Here is a 22400-nt window from a genome sequence, read left to right on the forward strand (position 1 = left end):
CCTTGCCTTGCTTGGACACATCCAGAGTCACTACAATGGGGACTGGGGTGCAACAAGTATGTCACAATTTGAAATGTCTATGGCTGACGGTGATGGCCCTGATACATTTGTCATACCTCTCAACCATAGAGCAAGAAATCTGGGCAAAGCCATAAATAGAAGTGGGACAAAGGACCAAAAATAAGGACAATTTTTAAATATTCCTCTTATAAACTTAGAAAGATAATAGAATAGTAGGTCTTGCATTAGTATGAATTTTCTTAAGGGTATGAAATCTGAAACTCAAATGTCTGTCATTATTTCCTAACTTCAATCTTTAATGATTTGCCACTTATTTGCCAGAAAACCACAATTTTATGAAAAATGGACCAAAAATCTGATTCAAAAATATAAAATAGCTACATAATATAGCTGAGAACCTGTCAAAGAAGGGACACGTTTTTAATATTAGTACTGTTAGGTTAAGCAGCTGATAAAATAAGAGAATCTACATGCATTTCTGAAATAAAAGCAATCTATAACTCTGATCATTACAATTATTTATTAATTGTAAACCCTCCAGATTTTCTTCCAAAATTGCCATTTTGTGGAGGGATTATTAGGGGGAGAGCAACATTTTGAGCCAAATTTGGGGACAGTTGAGAAGTCTGGATATATCTAATTCTATAAAGAAATTTATTTGTGCATACCTCTCAACATCTTAATGCAGAAAATCTGGACAAGGCCAAATATATTGGGGGAACATACAGACAGTACTAAAAATTGCTCTTGTATAAACTTAGTTGACAGAATAACAGGTCTTTCTTTAGCATGCATTTTTCTGAAGGGTATAAAGTCTGAAACTCAATGTCTGTCATTATTTAGTGACTTCATTCCTAAATGATTTGCCAGAAAACCACAAATTTTATGAGCAACAAACCGAAAATAAGAAGCAAAATTCTATTCATTCTGCGAAAATCTGGTCAGTGGAGAGGTATAGTTCAGTCTTTGAGTTTGCCACACTTCCCCCTCACAAAATCATGGTCGAATGGGGTCTGCAGCCATTCCAATGTCCCATTACTTAGCTATTTCACCCCATTTACCATAAACACTGTAATGTGCATACTGCTGTACTTCTGTGATGGTTTGGATTCCATTTATAAGTTTTATTTTACATTTTACAGCGCAAACACTAATAGACATCTGTTAAACAAAGCAATGTAGTCTCACAATGAAAATAGATTTAGCATTAAAACTTCTCTGCCCTTGAAACTCACATTCATTGAAACAGCATTGAAACCCACATTCAAAGAAAACTACATCTGGCCAGTGGCAGAGAAAGATTAAGTATGGGCTGTTTTCAAATCATAGGCCCCTTACACATGAAACATACATGTGTTTTTTCATACATCTTTCTGATTGTATTAAATTATATTCCTTGTATAATACAGTACAGTTTTTAGAGGGTATTTTAAATTTATTATTTTGAACATTTTTTCCAGTAAACAATGAAACAAAATGCATGCACCAATAATGACAAAAATGCCCAAATCAGAACATTCCCATCATAAAAGTCTACTCAAACTTCTACAATCCACCAATATCAATAAATATGCTCAATCTCTGCAGAAGTAAAAGTAATCTAAATAATTCCACAGTAAAGAGATCTGTAACTAATGAAGAGGTTGCTGCTAGTAAACAACTTTATATTTCATTATTTCATCTACAAATAAAGTGCCTATTGCCCTTGAGGAATAAATTATCCATGTTACATTAAAAATGATAAACTAGTAATATTGCAATAGGGAATGGATTGAAAACTGAAAACAGGTTGATAGTTACTAGGTATCTCCACCAAAGAGGACATTCCCAGGACTGCAGCATCCACCCCCCTTTAAATGTATAACACAGTACAGTATCAGCAATGCATCTACATACTGTGGGAGTAGAACACACAGCCTTCTGCATCAAAAGCAAGTACACTACCAGTTGTGCTATTAACAATGCAAGTAGACTCAGCATAAGCCGTGCTAAACCTTTCTTCCACAAAATCCAATTGACACTCAACTGTATCTCTCATCTTTGCAGAATATGAGCACAAAAATTTGGAAAAAGCCAAAATTTATTGTTGGGGGGGACAAAAGCCCAAAAAAAGGGACACATTTCAAACATTGTTGTATAACCTTGGAAAGATTCTAGAATAAAATGCTGTGCTACAGCCATGCATTGCACTGCCAAGTCTTGGACCCAGAACCCTGTGCACTACAGACTGAGCAACATACCACTATGCCAAATCAGCTGTTTCTTGAAAGACAGGAAGACTGAAACTTAAATGACTATCATTTAGTGAATTCAGTTCTCACCATAGCACTCAACATCTTAGCACAAAGCCAATAACCGGGGAATACAGCCCCCAAACATATTCAGTGAATTCAGGTCTCACCATATCTCTCAACCTCTTAGCACAAAAAAACCTGCACAAAGCCAATAATAGGAGAATACAGCCCTGGAAATAGGGACACATTTCAAATATTGATCTTATAAACTTTGAAAATTGCTAGAATAAAATGTTTAGTGTTACCATGTACTTTCTGAAGAATATGAAGTCTGAAATTCAAATGTCTGTCATTATTTAGTGAATTCAAAATCCAGAAAACCACAGATTTTGTGAGGAACAGAACAAAAATATGAGGCAAAAATTTGAATGCTTTTCACAAGTGGTGGTGGGTAGGGATTTCAGGCTCTTGCTACCTTCACCCAAGGTTGAGGGTTTGAGCCTGAATTACTCTCTCTAGTCACAAGTTATAGCACGCACACACACACACACACACACACACACACACACACACACACACACACACACACACACACACACACACACACCAGAGTAAATCCAGATGCAGAGTAAAGTCCTGTCCTCCATTCGTCCCATCCTCAAAGTCTGCAGCAGATCTGCAAAGTCTGCTCCCAGAATGCCACACATGGGTGCACTGCCTCAGCTTGTTCTGAGCATGCACAGACCGCAGACCTTGCAGTCCAATCCCATTCCAGTCTATGTGGTTGTAACCGCATAGACTTCTGGGGCATCTGTAGACTGCTGCCTGCTTTCCAAATCTGGACTGGTTATACAGCAATCAAGTGCAAGTTTCCAAGCATGCATGTATGAGTTCCAGGATTTTTTTAATTTTGGTTACAGCTGGGGGATTTTTTTTTTATTTTGGTTTACAGCTGGGCTGCTGCAGTCCTGCAGTCCAATATCCTGAGCCACAACTGACTAAACCCTAATGTGGAATGTCTGACACAGGTCACTGAAGGGTATACAGATGACACCCCTGCACATCTGCAACCATATTGCTAATGCCTGGTAACTATGCCCAGACATGGCTAACTTAGCAGTACTCCATGTCCCACATGCCATCTGTGTACCTCACACATGAGGAGCAACCATGACAGTGATGTTTGACATCAGCAAGGTGAATGTACTGCATCTATGGCCTGATGTGGTTGTATGTGTATGTTGTGCAACACATGTATGTATTTGGATACTGTATAAGTGAAAGCTTTCATGTCGTGACACACACAATATGTTCAGGACATGTTATGTGGTGGTTTGATGTCATGCCTACACAAGCTGTGCACAGGCCTGTATGATGTTTAGTGTGTCACATCTGCAATTTCACCATTACACAAAGGTCATAGTTGTATTGTGTCGAGCCAATGTACAACAGGGTGTACACACATGTACAGCCCTGCTACTGTGTGTGTTGCTTCATGTCTCTGGCTATCCTCCATGGCCATGTGTAAACATGTTTTGTCCAATGGTTGTGATGGGCATCTATTTCATATGTCAATGTTGTCCCATATGACATACACCCGTAGATGTCATATGCTCCACTGAGGACAGGATTATGCAGACAAAGGGTGGTATGTTTAGGATATGAGATGTCATGTTTTGCAGGATAGTTCACCAGTGTTCTAGTCAGCCCACAAAATGTCATGGACATGTCAGATAGCACATGGCATTGTGTGACATTCATAGCAAGGGAATAATCCACAAGGGTGAATCCTGTGGGCTGGTCATACTCCAGCTTCAAAACATTTAGAGTGTGTGCACACATATACTCTTTGTATGGTATTGTTTGTATTCCCCACATGTGTAATGCTGGTCTGTAGTACATGTCCCTACAGTGAACCACACCTCCACCATTGTATTTACAGCTGTCCACACATCTGGCAATGACAGTTTGTAAGTTTTAATGTAGGTGTTTCATAAAGTCTTCAATTAATCCACATGGATAACCACTGTGATGCATTGCAGGTCTGACCTGTATATATTAACAGGATCACCATAAATTATGTGTACGTGTGTTAAATGGCCACATGGCAGATAGCATGCAATTAATATGATCTGTGTGTTGTCAAGCCTGATAAATAATAACAATCTCACCAGCAACAGGCTGCTCTCACTGTGAAATGCCAGAGGTACCTAAATAGGAGTGTCACAGCAGTAAGATCATTATCCACACCTGTGTGATAGCTACAGGGTGCAATGTGCATGTTAGTACATAAGCCAGTACAATAGACTATACTATGGAGTATGCACATCTGTGCATACATAGAGTAACAAACTATAGTATGTGACATGTGTGCATACATGCCTTGCATATAATGTTATGTTAAATATTGTACAGTAACACATGTAACTATGTTAAATATAGTTGTGTTATATGTGCAGTAGTGACTTACTAGGCAACTCCTGGCTCAGTGGTTGTGAGACACCCACCTCCACAATACCAGCTAAAGCTTGTGGATGGAGTTCTGCAGGTGTCCCCAGGTTGGCCAGTAGCTCCTCTGTACATGTGAGTGGGGGCTGGGTGAGTGGCCCCCCACTTATTGCAGCTTGTTCCCTGGGAGATTGCATTTGCACACTGTTTCGTCTGTCTAATGAGGTCAGTGCAGTTTTGGTGCACCTGCTGATAGGTGTGATTGTGGCCACCAACATCATTTACCCTCCTGTGAAGTTCCTCCCACTGGGAATCCCAGTGCTGTGCATCCTGTGGCACATGGCTGAAGAGTGTTTCATGGCTGTGAAGGAGGTATGGAATGAGGACCTTATCCTCCATGCAGGTGTACAGTGGCAGCCTGGCATGCGGCATACCTGGAAGACATAATGATGGAGACAGGTCACAGTAACTCACAGAGAAGTACAGAAGTACAGCTGCACATACATGTGTATCACATTTATTATGATTACAAATATGTTTTTGCAAATCTGCATGACACACTGACATGTTTAACTCGCACACATTTGACACTTACTGGTAATTTGAATCACCATATATGTGTGTGTCAAGTGATGACATTGCTCATACTCCATGTGGATGTTGTCTTGATGTGAGCATGTCTGTTTGCCTGTACTGGTGTCTTTACCTATCAGCACATGCCTGGATGCATTCACATTAATGAAAGAGACCTTAATGCTGTGTATATGTCACATATATAGTCATACACAGCCTTAAGGGACATGACCTGTGACTCTGCAGACTTGCTCATGTAATGTTTTACATGTATGTGTTTTGCCATATACATCTACATGGCACTGTACAACAGTATAGCATCCTGCCATGTATCACCTGTGTTGCACATGTGAAACACATGGGACAATGGCTAGCTTGATGGTATTTGCAGGGTTGGATATCAACTATAGCATGCATGGTCATAGTGAACTAGTAGGCTATATGCCCTGGGCCATATATGAGCCTAGGCTGAAAGGTTAACTAGCTGTAGCCAACAGACAGGTAACTTTCAGTGGCCAGTTCAAGTAGTGCCACAGAACTTATCCACAGGGTTAATGATATATTTGCCATGCAGTCATCACACCATGTCTCAAAGAGGGGCAATGTGCAGCTTTGCTGGACAGGGATGCATAGTATGGCATGAGTATGTAAAATGTATGGGACAAGGATCTGTCAGGCATGTTATGATCCTTGTACTAGAAAGGTGGATGTCCATGAAGTATGTGTTTATTTGAAATCAGGATGTGTAAGTGTAGCATGGCACACATCTCTGGGTTGGACATGGCTTTATTCAGGGTACGCATCATGCTACATAGTAAAGCTAGGGTTTGGGAAGGCTGGTGTAGACCATCTGAACATGGCCAATAACCCTTAAAGGAAATATGTGATCTATTATGGGTCACCTGAGTGTTGAGTATGGCTGAACAATGATCTCTATATTCATGGATGGCACCCTGTCATGATTCGGGGTGCCACTTACAACTACCTGACTGGTGTGGTGAAGTGACTATCAAAGGAAAGACTACTGTACAGCTGCATCCCATGCACACACAGTTTCCATTATGTTGACTGCTGCCTAGGTGGTAGTTCATGGGTACAAGGTTTTAACATAGGGGATGACAATGCAATGCTTAGCTGTGAGATTGTGGCCATACATCACTTACCACACATCTGACCCACAAAGGCTCTTCTGTATCTTGCCCGCAGCACTCTTTGAGTTGACTATTGCTCCTAGTTCATAGTCATTTGCAAACTTCAATAGGCAGATGCCTTCTGTGTTAGTCTGTGTGGTATAGGTAACAAAGAGGGGGAGTACCAGGAATGAATAGTGTATTACTGTAGCTGGCACTGGTTTGATGTGCGTGTATTACTCAGACACCTTCTGTAGTGTTGGTTCTGCCAGCGGTCCAGTTGCCAACCAATCCTGTGACATAGGAATATACACCTAGTTTACTGAGTGTAGCTGGAACACAGTATGGGTGATGGTGTCCTAAGACTTGGCAAGGTCAAGATATGCTGTGTGAATCAACCTTACTGTCATCTACATTTGTACTGACTACATCAAATAGGTTGATCAAAGTTCATGGCCTTACAGACCAAACTCAGCAAGGTAGTAGTGCACTATTTCCCATTATCAGTGGTGTCTCCCCCTTTGTGGGGAGTGATACCTGTTGCTGTGCACCATTCAGTGTGTACACAGCCTGACATGAAGCTATGATTGAACATGAAGTGTATGTGGAGAACAAATTGTTCTGACATTTGTGTAAAATACACCCTGGGATGTTGACAGGTCCCATGCAAGCTGTATGTATGGCTTTAGAGAGTGCAGCTTGTACCTGCATAGTTATTATTACAGGGACTCTGTAGTGTACATGAATATATAACTATGTGTACCTGTTGGGGGGTGTGAGTGGGTTTAGGTTATCCAAGACATCAGCTATGTTAGGAACCTGGGTGGAAACTCACAGATATGCTCAGAATTAGTCCAAAATGATACAAAAATCACTGAACCCACAGACATTGCCAACATACTGGCAGACAGGTTCAGTGCAAACTTCACCCCCCTCTCCCCCCCTAAAGGAGAGATAACTATCCCAGCCGAGTGTAGCCTCCCGGACATCTCAAATGCGCAGGTGAAAGCTGCTCTCTCTAAAGCTAAAAACACAGCATCAATGGGACCGGATGGTGTCCCCGGCTGTGTGCTACACGAGCTAAATGAGGAATTAAACCCGCACATAAGGCAGCTGTTTAATCTCAGCCTTACCACAGGATACGTGCCCAAGGAGTGGCGTGACGGCAACTGTGGTCCCACTCCACAAAGGTGGCGCCTCACGGACCCTGGTAATTACCGCCCCATAAGCTTAACAAGTCTAGTCTGCAAAGCTATGGAGAGGATCATAATGGAGCTCATAAACAAAGATATAGGGACTTGCAGACATTGGACCCGACCCAGTTTGGCTTTGTCAAGGGAAGATCATGCCTTTTGAACTTGGTCGACTTCTTGAAATAGTCACCAAGGCCATTGATGAGGGAAAGGCAGTCCATACAGCCTACCTTGACCTTGCAAAGGCTTTCGACACAATACCCCACTCGGGTATTGTAGAAAACTTACCAGCTTAAATGTAAACCCATATGTCACAAGATGGGTTGCAAACTGGCTTAAGGACAGAACCCACAGGGTTAGAGTTGCTGGCGCTGTGTCAGACTCCAAGCCGGTCACAAGTGGTGTCCCACAGGGCTCGGTCCTTGGCCCCTATTGTTTGGCATCTACTTCTCAGAAGTACAGGCCAACATGGGAGGACTTTGGCTGACAAAGTTTGCAGATGACTGCAAACTGGGCGCCATAGTGGAAAGTGCATCGGACACTGATATCCTTCAGAAGGGACTCACGGAAACAAATAGCTGGTGCCAGAGCCATGGCCTGAAGTTAAACGCCAAAATTTGTATAGTCATACCCTTCGGGAAAAACAAGGTAACCCCAAGCTACCATATAGGTGGCAATCCACTAAGCACAGAAGAGGTTATCAGGGACCTGGGGACCCAGGTTGACAGTGGCCTTTCTTTTGACACTCACATTGCTAAAGTGGTTAGAAAGACCTTCTACATTGCCCACCTGATCATGAAGGATTCACATCCAGATCTAGTGAGGTCATTGTTCCCCTGTACTCTTCACTTATCAGACCAATGATCGAGTACAATGCCCCATTCGGGATGTATCTCACCCGACATCTGCAGCAATTGGAGAGACCCCAAAAGTTCCTCACCAAAAGGATAAAGGGACTCCAAAATCTGTCATATGCTGCCAGATTGAAGAAACTCCAGCTCTATTCAGTCGCATACCGTCTGCTCAGAGGTGACATGTGCCTGACAGACAAGGCCATGTCCAACCCAGAATTAATGGACATGCTCCACCTCAAAAATCCAAATCCACCAAAACCACTAGAGCAAGCGACTTAAACCTTAGCACGGATATAAATAGGACGTGCTGGAGGGATAGATTTATCACTCAGAGACTCCCTATGCTGTGGAATAAAATCCCGGTCCATGTGAGGCAGAGCACCTCGCTGACTCTGTTCAAGAGAAATCTAGACCTGTGGATGGGAGATCGTAGGTTTACCCCGGGAATCATCTCTGGGTCACTGCTGGACAGAGGCACAACAAACTAATGGGCACAGTATTTTTTCATATAAGGGGTGGCGTAAGCCACAATAATTTGGGCTAGGCTTATAAATGCCTTAGGGCAGATGGCCTAGTATAAACCTATGAACCTATGAACCTAAGACCCTATCTGGATGAACAAGTGCTATTTCTGTAGGTGCAGTACTTCTCATGCCATAGTCCTGTGAAGCACGGCAGGTCTTGTTGTTGCCATTACAATTCATGACACAGCTATAGAATACTCTGTGACTGGCCTCATAATATGTGGCTGATTAGTTTCACAGTAACTTTGTGTGGTTTTATATGGTGTATTTGCATCTTACTGAGGCTGACCAAAGATCACCTCCACTCATGTGTGTTTACTCTTACAACAGTTTCTACCTTCTGTGGTACAGTTTAAGGCAGGGTACCACCAGTTTGCCTTCCTGTTTGTGTTTCGTTGAATCTTGTTTCTGTTTCAATAGCACAATCAGTGCACTTATGTGAGTGCTTAAAGTGCATTTCTGTAGGATTCAGCATTTGCACATGCATTGTCCATCTGCATGACAGTCACCACTTCGCTCTTAAGAAGCATAACATTGGCTTTGGAGACTGACTATGTGTAGCATACTGTTAGCCCTGTTTGTGTGACTGTGGTGATCCAGGTCATTGTGGTTAATGAAATCCAACATGCATTGAGCACAGGTGTTGGTACATGAGTTGTCTTCACAGTTCACAATGGGATAGTTGAGAATAGCCATTATTATGGTTTTCTGTCTCAAACCTAATATTCCCCATTACAGCACAATATGACAGTTGGGAATTCTGAGGCATGGTGGGTGATCTGTCACAAAGTGCAGTTTGGATTCCACTTTGGCACAAAGTTAGTTGCTCAGCATAATGCATCTGAAGTTATGCAAGTGCAACTAGCATGTGGGTGTACATATCCTTCAGGAATATGGACACACCTGCGGCCCGTGTGTTCCAGTAAAGGATAATGGCCAAGAGGTGAGGTATGTGTTATAACATGGTCATGCAGGGGTGCTCTCCGAAGTGTTGAACCATATCTCGGTAACTGCACAGGTATATTCTCCATGTTAATGATTGACATAAGTGAGTCCATATTGAGTTTCTGAAATGTATCATTGAGTAGTGAGACCCACGGTTTATTGCTTGGCTGTCCCTGTTACAGCAGTGGACTTTCACTTGAACCTTGCATGATAAAGGCACTATAAGGGAAGCAGGAGCCATAGCCAGTATCCAGATTCCCAGGGGTGACAGGTGCAGGCCCTGTCTGGCAAAGCATCATGATCTGTCAACCATGTTATCCTAGGCAGAGAGATACTGGATACCCTTTGAATTACACCAGTACATTAGACAATTGTGGAATACAATCCTTTTGTCCCTGTACTGCAGTATCATTCTGGCCAATGGCAGAATGCTACCCAGGCCTTGGGACATACCTGCATGGGCTACAAGACCTGACAGTTCCTACATGTGTGTTTCCATGCAGTCCAGGCTACTGCATCACAGGTCCTGCACAACAACATGGAATATGCCAGAGCCATGTGTATAGTTCAAAAGGTGGTCTGAGTTTATGGGTATGTGGCTAATCATGGCAGACAGGCAGCTGACAGTATGTTTGCCCTCATATAGCTTGGTGTGTAACATAGTGCTAGGGTTTGCATTCACAAATGAATACTGTTGGGCATGTTTCTGGCCATGTGTTCTGAGGAGTGGCACAATTTGGCAAACTATGTCATATGGTTTTTGTATTTTGTTGTCTGTCTATTCCAGCTTGGAAGGTCTCTTGGTTGGCTAGATACTTAGAAGCCTCTGTGAATGTGTGTGATTTCTGGTGGTATGTGTGGGTGTCCTTACTGTGTTCTGGTAAAGGTATGTGTTGAGTGTGGCGATGAGATGCATGTGTTAACCTACACCTCATGACTGTCCAGTCCAGTCATGGCTGTAGACTGGATTGCCTTCCAGCTTACCTCTGTAGCTGCATCCCAGACAATGTGTGGGGGTGTGGTGTTAGGTGGGTTCGGCAGTGTACATGGCATAGAGATTACATTCTCCCAGGATGGCCACATACACAAAGCTGATATTCGTAAACACCAGTAGCTGACTAGTGGACATGCCTGTATGAGCATTCAGTACTACAAGTACCAAGTACTGTATTTAGTTTACTTATTGCTTATGAAAATGTTTTAGATGGTGATGTTCACAAGTAAATATTTGTGTTATGGACGTGACAACACTGGCTATTACAGAAACAGAGTAGCTAACTTTAGCAGCAATCCTCATCTGAGGAGCACATCACATCCTGATATCTGATTACAGATGATGCAAGTGTCTACAGGTCTATTTCTTTTTCTGGGTATATACTCACATATCCACCAGAACCATGAGCTCTGTTGGGCATGGACACCCACTCCCCAAACAGTCAAGTATCAATAGACTCTGCTGCCACTATCAACATGATCAGGATATAATCAGATAGTGTAATCCATCACCTATGAAGCAGCTATTATACAAGGGCAGGAGTCTCCTACATCTTACACTCCTACTGCAGATGTTACACTGGAGTTAAAGATGATATGCAACCTGTTTCATTACCAGTACTGTGTACAACCTTACATACAGTATTTGCAAGCGGCTGTTAGGTTGGCAATGACAGGTTAGGCTACACAAACCTGAAAGTTTAACCAGTGTGTCTCTTCTCTCAATATCCACTCGATGTAGGTGTGCACATAGCCATTTGGCCCAGCCCTGTAACAAGGGTCACTACACATTTGCATAACATGTACACATGCACAGCTGTTATTGCTTGCAAAAGTTACTAGAGAGGTGGATATTACATGTCTTATGTGCATGGATAGTTACCTAGCTCTTCCAATTTTCTTTGCTATCATGCTGCTAAACTGTCAGATGAATACAATTCATATGCATCCTATTACTGAGTATTGTAATTGCCAATAGACATAACTAATGTTTGCATAACATAACATAAAATGCTATGTAAAATGGAATACAGATCTGCCTAGAATACTGTACATTACACAGTTATTGGCACAATATCCCACAATGCAAATCATATTTGCAAAGTAAGCCCACCTTTGACATGTTCATCTCACTAATACATCCATACATATGTCTACTGTTACAATATATCAACATATACTATCCCCTGTTATAGCACATACTTGTTGGACCAACCCTGACACTGACAGTGGCTGGAAAAGAATTGGTGAATTCCAAGCCCATATATATCATCCCTTGTGGTGTATGAGGAGTTTGCCTTGTGACCTACAGCAGTACACACATACAATACTAGAGGCATTACTACTGCTCAACAATACATCACTACAAGATAGCTATTTCCACTATATGCATTGATTACACTGTAATTATTACAAAACAGGTACTACATACACAGACATACTAAAATATATACATACCTTATTGGTAATTGGAGGTGTTGTTGACTGGTATTTTATTCTTTTTCGGTTTGTATTTCAATCTTCTGTTGGGTATATTGTACTGTTCTGCAGGTATATACAGATGGTTTGAATGTGTGACAAGCCATCCTTTTATAGCTAGAGATCAGTAACATGTGCTATCCTGATCACCAATTGGTGTTCCAAAGTTGTTAATTACATGCACATCAGCTGTGCAGTTACTCCATTAGCCAATACCATGGCAACAGTGGAGTATAATTGAGTACTCCACTTGGGCGTTGTCCCTTTGCCTTACCTTACCCGGAAGTGCTGTCTGAAATCTATTGCAACAGCTGTATGGAGACAAACACAAATATATTGTGTGTAATGCCTAGAAGATTTGGTCTAAATGTGAGTACTGCTGTTATATTTCTGAACATTGCTACTTGTGCAGGGTTTGTCTGTATCTAATACTTCTGCATATGATTCAGTCTGGCCAGGATGTTTGACCAGCTCAAGACTGTATGGCTATGCATATAATGTTAGGGGGTTTACAGTGTGCTCCCCAGACATCTATAGTTTGGTGTAAATGTATAGGTCAACTTTGTTTCATTGAAAGCTCATTTCACTGAATTTGAATTCACCCTGACCAAATTGCTGAAAGCTCAAATTACTGAAAACTCATTTCACCAACTCTCATTTCACTGAAGTTAAGTACTGGCTCTGTGTAGAGTACTGTAAGGCAATTAAAAGGTATATGCCCTTTTCTCCACTGTAGTGCAATCCTGGAGTTGGTATATATAGTTGGGGGGGGGGGGCAGGCACAGCCCCCCCACATTGGGGTGTGTGTGCGGGTTGTAGCCCTACACTTAGTTTGGGTGTATATTGTCTACTGGAAAGAGTGAGTCATTGGTGTTGTTAAGTATGCATGTCTATGGTTTAAAATGTACTGTTTTGAAGCTTATGGTGAAATATAATATAAAAAGAGAAGATGATCAAACTTGACTATCTAGAGGAAGTAAAAGCATAACAAGGTTTCCGTAGGTGAACCTGTGGAAGCATCATTAATGCTGAGGGTCCCGGGACGGCACCGTCTTCGGTTACCAGGGCCTCTTCTCACTCCACTGCCCCAACCCTCTACATCTTTCTCTCTTTCTTTGACCCCTGTCTCTCTGTGCACCCTGGTGGAGGCTGGCAGGACCTATCTCGTGGCTCCCAGGGGGTGGGAGTGAGAGGAGGGGTGATGTCTGTCTCCCCTCACCTTCCAGCAGCGGGAGGGAGGGGGTGCCATCTGTGTGGCAGGAGGTGATGGCGCTCCTCTAATGTCCCAAGAGGATGGTGGCAGAGGGTGCACCTGGCCCAGTGGTGTGGTCTGCCATGCGCCCCAGAGGTGATAGGCTTCCCATGTGGGAAGGGGAGGGAGGGAGATGGTGCCATCCTGGTGGAGGGACGATGGCACGACTCCTGTGGCTGTGCGGGGCCACCCCAGGGGGTGACACATTGGTGTCCTCTCCCCTGAATGGTGGTCACTGTGCATCAGTTTGAAGACCCGGAAGGTCGGTGTTTCGGCAGGTCCCGGCAGCCACAAGACTCCCTGCCATCCTGCGGCACAGGGCCAGTAACCCCAGTCTGGACACCCGTCACAACACCCAGAAACCTTGCATGCTCGTCTCGAGGTGTGATGTCACATGAACAGTGGTGCCCTGGGTGAAAGAGAACTGCCTGACTCTGACAGGTGGATCACTCGGCTCCTGCATTGATGAAGAATGCAGCTAGCTGTGAGAACTAATGTGAATTGCAGGACACATTGATCATTGACACTTCAAATGCACTTTGTGGACCCGGCTTACTCCCAGGCTATGCCTATTTAAGGGTTGCTGTGCCTTGCATTGCCCACAGGGGTGTCCCACCCCAATCGAAGGCACAGCCGGGGAGTCAAGGGAGCCTGCCATGGGCCTCCCCATCCCCCCAGGGTGAGACTCGGATGGTGGAGAGGGAGACCTCGTTACCCTGAGCTGGGAAGCCTGCCAGCATGCTGCTGTGGATGGGAGGACATAGGCTTGCATCCGGCCCACCCCCAAACTGGGGTGAGGCATGACACCCACCTGACTGGTTCTCATGCACTGGGGCCATGTCGGCCCTCCTCTGCTACCCTGAGTCCAGCAGTGGTGGTGTGGGTGTGAGGGCTGGGGGAGCACAGGCAGCATTTCCATCCATCCATGTGACTCTCGCCTACCCATCCCCCAATCACCAGTGATCATGCTCAGAAGGTGACCTCAGATCAGATGTGGTGACCTGCCTAATTTAAGTATATTACTAAGCAGAGGAAAAGAAACTAGCCAGGATTCCCTCAGTAATGGTGAGTGAAGAGGGAAGAGTCCAGCTCCAAATCCCTGCCTGGGTGATGGACGCAGGGAAATGTGGCGTACGGAAGTCTGTCTCCCTGGTGCCATCCATGGGGCCCAAGTCCTTGTGATCAAAGCTCAGCTCACGGACGGTATGAGGCCAGTTGCAGCCCCCGGTGCTTCGAGATGAGGTCTTCCTGGAGACTGGTTGTTTTTGAATGCAGCCCAAAGTCGGTAGTAAACTCCATCTAAGGCTAAACACCAGCATGAGACCGATAGAGGACAAGTACTGTAAGGGAAAGTTGAAAAGAAGTTTGAAGAGAGAGTTCAAGAGGGAGTGAAACCATTCACAGGTAAATGGGCGGGGTCCTCGTGGTCCACCTGGTTGTTTCAGCTCAGCAGCTGTGCCAGCTGCCTGGGTGAGGCAGATCCCTCTCCCCCTCCAGGGGGACTGGGGAATCTGACTGTTTAATTAAAACAAAGCATCAAGAAGGCCCGAGACGGGTGTTGACACAATGTGATTTCTGCCCATGTCGGCCCTCCTCCACCACCCTGAGTCCGGCAGAGGGGGAATGGGTGCGAGGGCCAGAGGAGCATGGGCAGCATGTCCATCTGTCCCTGTGGCTCCTGCCCATCCAACCCCATCACCCATGACCATGCTCAGAATGCGACCTCAGATCAGATGCGGGGACTCATCTAATTTAAGCATAATACTAAGCAGAAGAAAAGAAACTAACCAGGATTCCCTCAGTAATGGTGAGTGAAGAGGGAAGAGCCCAGCACCGAATCTTTGCCCGGGTGACAGGTGCAGGGAAATGTGGTGTACAGAAGTCCATCTCTCCACTGCCATCCAGGTGGCCCAAGTCCTTGTGATCAAGGCTCAGCCCATGGAAGGTGTGATGCTGGTGATGGCCCCCGGTGCTTCAGGATTAGGTCTTCCCAGAGTTGGGTTGTTTGTGAATGCAGCCCAAAGCAGGTGGTCAACTCCATCTAAGGCTAAACACCATCACGAGACCGATAGCAGACAAGTACCATAAGGAAAAGTTGAAAAGAACTTTGAAGAGAGAGTTCAAGAGGGCATGAAACTGTTCAGAGGTAAACAGGTGTGGTCCACGCTGTCCACCCTGAGGATTTAACTCGGCGGCTGCACCAGCCGCCCAAATGAGGTGGATCCCACTCCCCCTCTGGGGGGTTGTGTACCATCCCCGGGCACACTGGCTGCTGTCGGGCGCACTTCCTCTGTGGCTGTGCTCTGTGACTGGCTCTGGGTCATCAAGAAGACTGTGTGGAATGTGGCACCTTTCGGTGGGGAGCGGTACAGCCCTCGGTATCAGTTCTCTCCATTCCCTGGGGTCGTGGTAGATGACTGCCAATGCACCCTCCCTCGCCCTTGCAGTGAGGGCTTGGGGCTTCCCTTGGGACTGTCAACTGGGCCAGACTGTGCTCAGTGCATCCAGACTGCATCCCGCCTCTGGGCTGGTGGGCTCACCTTGGGTGCCCAGGGTCCACAGCGGCATCAGTAATCCACCCATCCCATCTTGAAACATGGACCAAGGAGTCTAACAGGTGCATGAGTCTGAGGGTGAGCAGAGATCCCATGGTGCAATGAAAGTGAGGGCCAGTGCATGCCTGTCTCACCCATCTCATCGGGGAGGTGGATAGTGAGCGTACCTAGTGGGACCCGAAAGATGGTGAACTATGCCTGGGCAGGGAGAAGCCAGAGGAAACTCTGGTGGAGGTCAGTAGTGGTCCTGATGTGCAAATTGGTAGTCCAGCCTAGGTATAGGGATGAAAGACTAATTGAACCATCTAGTAGCTGGTTCCCTCTGAAATTTCCCTCAGGATAGCTGGCGCTCGACAGATGTAGTTTTATTTGGCAAAGTGAATGATTAGAGGTCTTGAGGGCGAAACGATCTCAAACCTCTTCTCAAACTTTAAGTGGGTAAGAAGCCCAACTTGCTGGTTTGGAGCTGGGTGTGGAATACGAGCACCCAGTGGGCCACTTTTGGTAAGCAGAACTAGTGCTGTGGGATGAACTGAATGCTGGGTTAAGGCGCCCAATGCCTATGCTCATCCAACCCCAGAAAAAGTGTTGGTTGATATAAACAGCAGGCTGGTGGCCATGGAAGTTGGAATCCACTAAGGATTGTGTGACAACTCACTTGCAGAATCAACTAGCCCTGAAAATGGATTGCGCTGGAGCGTTGGGCTCATACCCGGCCATCGCCAGTGCTTGGAGCCAAGAGGGCTATGCCACGATGAGTAGGAGGGCCAGCTGCAGTGGCACTGAAGCCCAGGGTGAGGTCCTGGGTAGAGCCACTATGAGTGCAGATCTTGGTGGTAGTAGCAAATATTCAAACAAGAGCTTTGAAGGTCGAAGTGGAGAAGGGTTCCATGTGAACAGCAGTTGAACATGGGTCAGACGGTCCTAAGAGATAGGCAAATGCCAGTCCAAAGAGATGGGAGATGGCCTCAGTTGCCCTCAGCTGATTGAATGGGAGTTGGGTTCTGATCCCCGAATCCAGAGCAGTGGAGATGGGCACCTCGTGGAGTCCAGTGTGGTGATGCAAACGATACCTGAGAAGCCGGCAGGGTCCTTGGGAGAGTTCTCTTTTCTTTGTAAAGGGCAGGGCTCCCTGGAATGGGGTTGCCCCAAGAGAGGGGTCCGCAACTTGGAAAGCATAGCATTTACAGTGGTGTCAGGTGAGATCTTGCCGGCCCTTGAAAATCCGCGAGAGAAGGTGTGAGTCTAGTGCCAGGCTGTACCCATATCCACAGCAGGTCTCCAAGGTGAACAGCCTCTGGCATTTTAGAACAATGTAGGTAAGGGAAGTCGGCAAGCCAAATCCATAACTTCTGGATAAGGATTGGCTCTAAGGGCTGGGGGGGGTCGGGCTCGGGCATGAAGCGTAGCTGGGTGTGAGCAAAGGCTGGATGAGGTGTTGCCCCCTCACCCTGCTCCCCCCTCTCGGGGGGCTGGGGGAACAGCAGCGGCGACTCTGGATGTGCACTGGGCCCTTCCTGTGGATCGCCCCAGCTATGGCATGTGCCTGTCCCAACCTGCATCCTGCATCATCCGGCAGGTAGCAGTTGACTTAGAACTGGTGTGGACTGGGGGAATCCAACTGTTTAATTAAAACAAAGCATCACAAAGACCCGAGATGGGTGTTGACGCAATATGATTTCTGCCCAGTGCTCTGAATGTCAAAGTGAAGAAATTCAATGAAGCATGGGTAAATGGCGGGAGTAACTATGACTCTCTTAAGGTAGCCAAATGCCTCATCATCTAATTAGTGACATGCATGAATGGATGAATGAGATTGCCACTGTCCCTACGTACTATCTAATTAGTGACATGCATGAATGGATGAATGAGATTGCCACTGTCCCTACGTACTACCTAGCAAAACCACAGCTAAGGGAATGGGCTTGGCAGAATTAGCAAGGAAAGAAGATCCTGTTGATCTTGACTCTAATCTGGCATTATGAAGAGACATGAGAGGTGTAAAATAGGTGGGAGGCCTCGGCCGCTGGTGAAATACCACTACTCATCATTTTTTCACTTACATGGTGAGGCAGGGGGGGTGATCCCTAATGGGGCTCTCGCTTTTGGCTCCAAGTGCCCAGTTGTCTGGGTGTGACCCGCTCTGGGCACAGTGTCAGGTGGGGAGTTTGACTGGGGTGGTACACCTGTCAAAGAGTAATGCAGGTGTCCTAAGGTGAGTTCAGGGTGGATAGAAACCTCCCATGGAGCAGAAGGGCAAAAACTCACTTGTTCTTGATTTTTAGTATGAATACAGACCATAAAAGGGTGGCCTCACAATCCTTATGGATTTTTGGGTTTGAAGCAGGAGGTGTCAGAAGAGTTACCACAGGGATAACTGGCTTGTGGCAGCCAAGTGTTCATAGCGACATTGCTTTTTGATCCTTCAATGTCAGCTCTTCCTGTCATTGTAAAGCAGAATTCACTAAACGTTGGATTGTTCACCCCGTAATAGGGAACGTGAGCTGGGTTTAGACCATCATGAGGCGGATTAGTTTTACCCTACTGATGATGTGTTGTTGTGATAGTAATCCTGCTCAGTATGAAAGGAACAGCAGGTTCAGACATTTGCTGTATGTGCTTGGCTGAGGAGCCAATGGTGTGAAGCTACCATCTGTTGGATTATGACTAATCACTTCTAAGTCAGAATCCTGACTAAACGTAATGATACCACAGTGCCACGGATCTCCGGTTAGCCAGGGAACCTGGAAGGGGGCCACTTCTCTCCAGCAGTGTACCTCATGTTTGTGGGGACATGGGTGCTAAATCATTCGTAGACAACCTGATTCTGGGTCAGGGTTTTGTACATAGCAGAGCAGCAAAATGTTGCGATCTATTGAAAGTCAGTCCTCGAGCCAAGCTTTTTTCACAGGCAGGGGGATGGTCTCTGTGCCTTCACAGGAAGGGGGACCCATACTTGTCAGGTCCACCCTGTGTGCCGCCCCAACTCCTCCCCTCCATCCAGATCATTGGGAGGACTTTTCTCATCGGCGGTGGGTGCAGGGTCTGGCCGGGTGAGAGAGGGAGCGTGGGTCAGATGTGCCTCTGTGGTGAGGTCTCCCATGTGGCAGGAGGTCCCCGGTCACATCCCCTGCTCCACCCCTCCTGTGCCTTCATCCAGAGTGCCGGAACCTGTGCTGGAGTGGAGAGGCTGAGGATTGCATACTCTGGCTTAAGGGTCATCCCCAGTGGGCCGACCTGGTGGTGGGTGCGTGGTTGCTGGGAGAGGGTAGAGGCTCATCTAGGTAAGCCAAATCTGGGATCCGGTCCTCTTGGCGCCTGGGAGAGGAGATATGGCTGTCATGGTGTCTCGCTCCTGGGTCCAGCTGGGGGAGTTGGCTAACAGTGCAGGTGTGCTGAAAGCCTACCTTGGGAGCCAGGTCTGTGATCCCATCCTCCCAGCCCAAAGGGGTGTGGAGATATGGCCACTGTGGCATCTTTCACCTCGGTCCAGCATGGGGAGTTGGCCAACAGCACGGGCATGCTGAGGGCTGCTCTGGAAGCCAGGTCTGTGATCCCATCCTCCCACCCCTCAGGGGTGCAGAGATACAGCTGTCATGGCCTCTCACACCCAGGTCCAGCCAGGGGAGTAAGCTGACAGTGCGGGCATGCCGAGGGCCACCCTCAAAAGGCAGGTCTGCGATTCCATCCTCCCAGCCCTCAGGGGTGTGGAGGTATGGCCACTCTATGGCATCTCACACCCAGGAACCATCCACAGGCACTGAGTCAGTCTCCGGTCCTTCACCCAGCACTGCAGAGATGCCGCCCGGTGAACAGCACCACTCAGGAGGTAAGGGGGCACATGCCAGAAGGCTCGATGCAAAGCATGTTTGTTGATGCCTGGTACTGCCAAGGAGAGAGAGACAGAGGTGTGAGACAAAATGGGCTGAGATGCCAGGACCTTGGGACATATCCTGTGCAAGTTTGAAAGCCCCAGGTGGAGGGCAAAGGGGAGAACCAGTGTCACAGATGTCTGGATGAGGGTTGGGCTGAGGCCTCATGGACCAGCAGAGTTCCATGAAGCTGGGAAGGATTGGTGAGAAGTTCCCCTGAGAGGCTCCAAGGGCACAGTTGACACATTATAATTTGGCTGCCTCCAGGAGTTATGTAACCCGGGAAAAGAGCTCTCCAACCTGGGTAGAAGTGGAAGTCATGAGAGAGTCCCTCCCGATGGAAGTCCTTAAGGGAGAGAGAGGTGGAAAATGGTGGGGCTGGGAGATCTGCTGCCTGGGTGAGGGGGTCAGACTGTGGCCCACTCTGGGATGGAAGTCCTTAAGGGAGAGAGCTCCTCCCTGGGTGAGTGGGGTCAGAAGGAGGCCCCCATGATGGACGTGCTTAAGGGAGCGAGCGGTTGGTATTTGCTGGGCCTGGAGAGCTCCTGCCAGGCAGGGTAGAGGCATCTGACCTCACCCGGTACTCGACGGCATCCCTGAAAAATCGCAAAGTCCCTGGAGGTGCTTTGGATGGGAGAGCAGGGACATACAGAAGTCTTGATGTGGGTGGATCTGCCCCTCCATGGCAGAGGGGAGTTCCATGAGGCTGGCTGTGATTGGAGGGAAGTCCCCATGAGAGGGCCTGAGGGCACAGGGACACTGCACAATTTGGCAGCCTTCGGGGGATATGCGGAAATGGAGACCATGGAGCTCTGGACTGGAAAGGAGGGGCACATGGATGTCCTGATGAAAGCAGGCCTGCCCCTCAGCACATGAGGGGAGTTCTATGAGGCTGGCTCGGATCGGACTGAAGCTCACCAGGGAGGCTCTGAGGGCATGCGTGACACGGCATGGTTTTGCAGCTTGCAGGGGACATGGAGGTGGCGCATTCCCTGGAGGTGAGTCAGGGCCAGTGGCTGGGGAAACAGGTCTCTCAGCAGGGTCGAGGGGGAGGCCCATATGGGGGTCGGCCCTGATGGAAGTCCTCAAGGGAGCTCCTGGCGGAGGGCTGCAAGCCTCATAGAGCTCCTGCCTTAGTGATCAGGGTCAGGAGGAGACTGCTTATGATGGAAGTCCTCAAGGGAGCACCAAGCAGAGTGCTGCAAAGCCTGGAGAGCTCCTCCCTAGGTGACAATGGTCAGGCGGAGCACCCTCGATGGAAGTCCTTAAGGGAGCAAGTGATGGTCATTTGTGGGGCCTGGAGAGCTCCTGCCAGGCAGGGTGAAGGCATCCGACATCACCCGGTACCCAACATCATCCCCAAAATATCACAATGTCCCCAATGGTGCACTGCATGGGAAAGTGGGGGCACATGGAACTCTTGATGAGGGTGAATCTGCCCCTTCACAGTTGAGGGGAGTTCCACGAGGCTGGCAGCGATTGGAGGGAAGTCCTCCTTAGAGGGCCCGAGGACATGGGGACACTGCATGATTTGGCAACCTTCAAGGGATTAGCAGTTGACGGAGACCATGGAGCTCTAAACTGAAAAGGAGGGGGATGTGGAAGTCCTGATGAGAGTAGACCTGCCCTATGGCAGCCAAGGGGAGTTCCGCGAGCTGACAGGGATTGAACCAAAGCTCCCTAGAGAGGCTCTGAGGGCACACGTGACACGGCACTGTTTGGCAGCCTGTAAGGGACATGGAGGTGGCGGGGTCCCCCAAGGCAAGTCGGGGCAGTGGCCGGGGAAGGAGGTCTCTCAGCAGGGTCGAGGAGTAGGCCAGTATGGGAGTTGGCCCTGACATAAGCCCTCAAGGGAGTGCCTGGTGGAGGGCTGCAGGGCTTGTAGAGCTTCACCCTGGGTGAGCATTGTCAGGTGGAGCCTGCCCATGATAGAAGTTCTCAAGGGAACACCAGGTGGAGAGCTGTGGGGCCTAGAGAGCTCCTCTCTGGGTGAACAGGGTCAGGTGAAGCCCCCACAATGGAAGTCCTTAAGGGAGCAAGTGGTGGGCAGCTGTGAGGCCTGGAGAGCTCCTGCCAGGCAGGGTGAAGGTGTCTGACCTCACCCAGTACCCAACGGTGTCCCCAAAAAATTGCAAAGTCCCTGGAGGTGCTCTCTATGGGAGAGCAGGGGCACACGAAAGTCTTGATGAGGGGAGTTCATCGAGACTGGCCATAATCGGGGGAAGCTCCCCTGAGATGGCCCAAGGGCACAGGGACATGGCATGATTTGGCAGCCTTCAGGGGATATGTGGGAGACAGATACCATAGAGCTCTGGACAGGAAAGGAG

The 22400-nt window shown here is 47.3% G+C and overlaps 1 non-coding gene and 1 pseudogene across 1 annotated transcript; both read left to right on the top strand.

Moving 5' to 3' along the window:
- The first annotated feature begins 14076 nt into the window (after nucleotides 1-14076).
- Nucleotides 14077-14229, top strand: LOC122809810 (annotated as a pseudogene).
- Nucleotides 14230-15365: 1136 nt separating this feature from the next.
- On the top strand, nucleotides 15366-19106 carry LOC122809930. Its single transcript, XR_006366034.1, has one exon. It is a non-coding gene; the product is annotated as a 28S ribosomal RNA (ribosomal RNA).
- Nucleotides 19107-22400: the final 3294 nt, after the last annotated feature.

The sequence above is a fragment of the Protopterus annectens genome, chromosome 8.part0 (assembly GCF_019279795.1).
Source record: "Protopterus annectens isolate FY-2018-M chromosome 8.part0, PAN1.0, whole genome shotgun sequence".
NCBI classification, from domain to species: Eukaryota; Metazoa; Chordata; order Ceratodontiformes; family Protopteridae; genus Protopterus; species Protopterus annectens.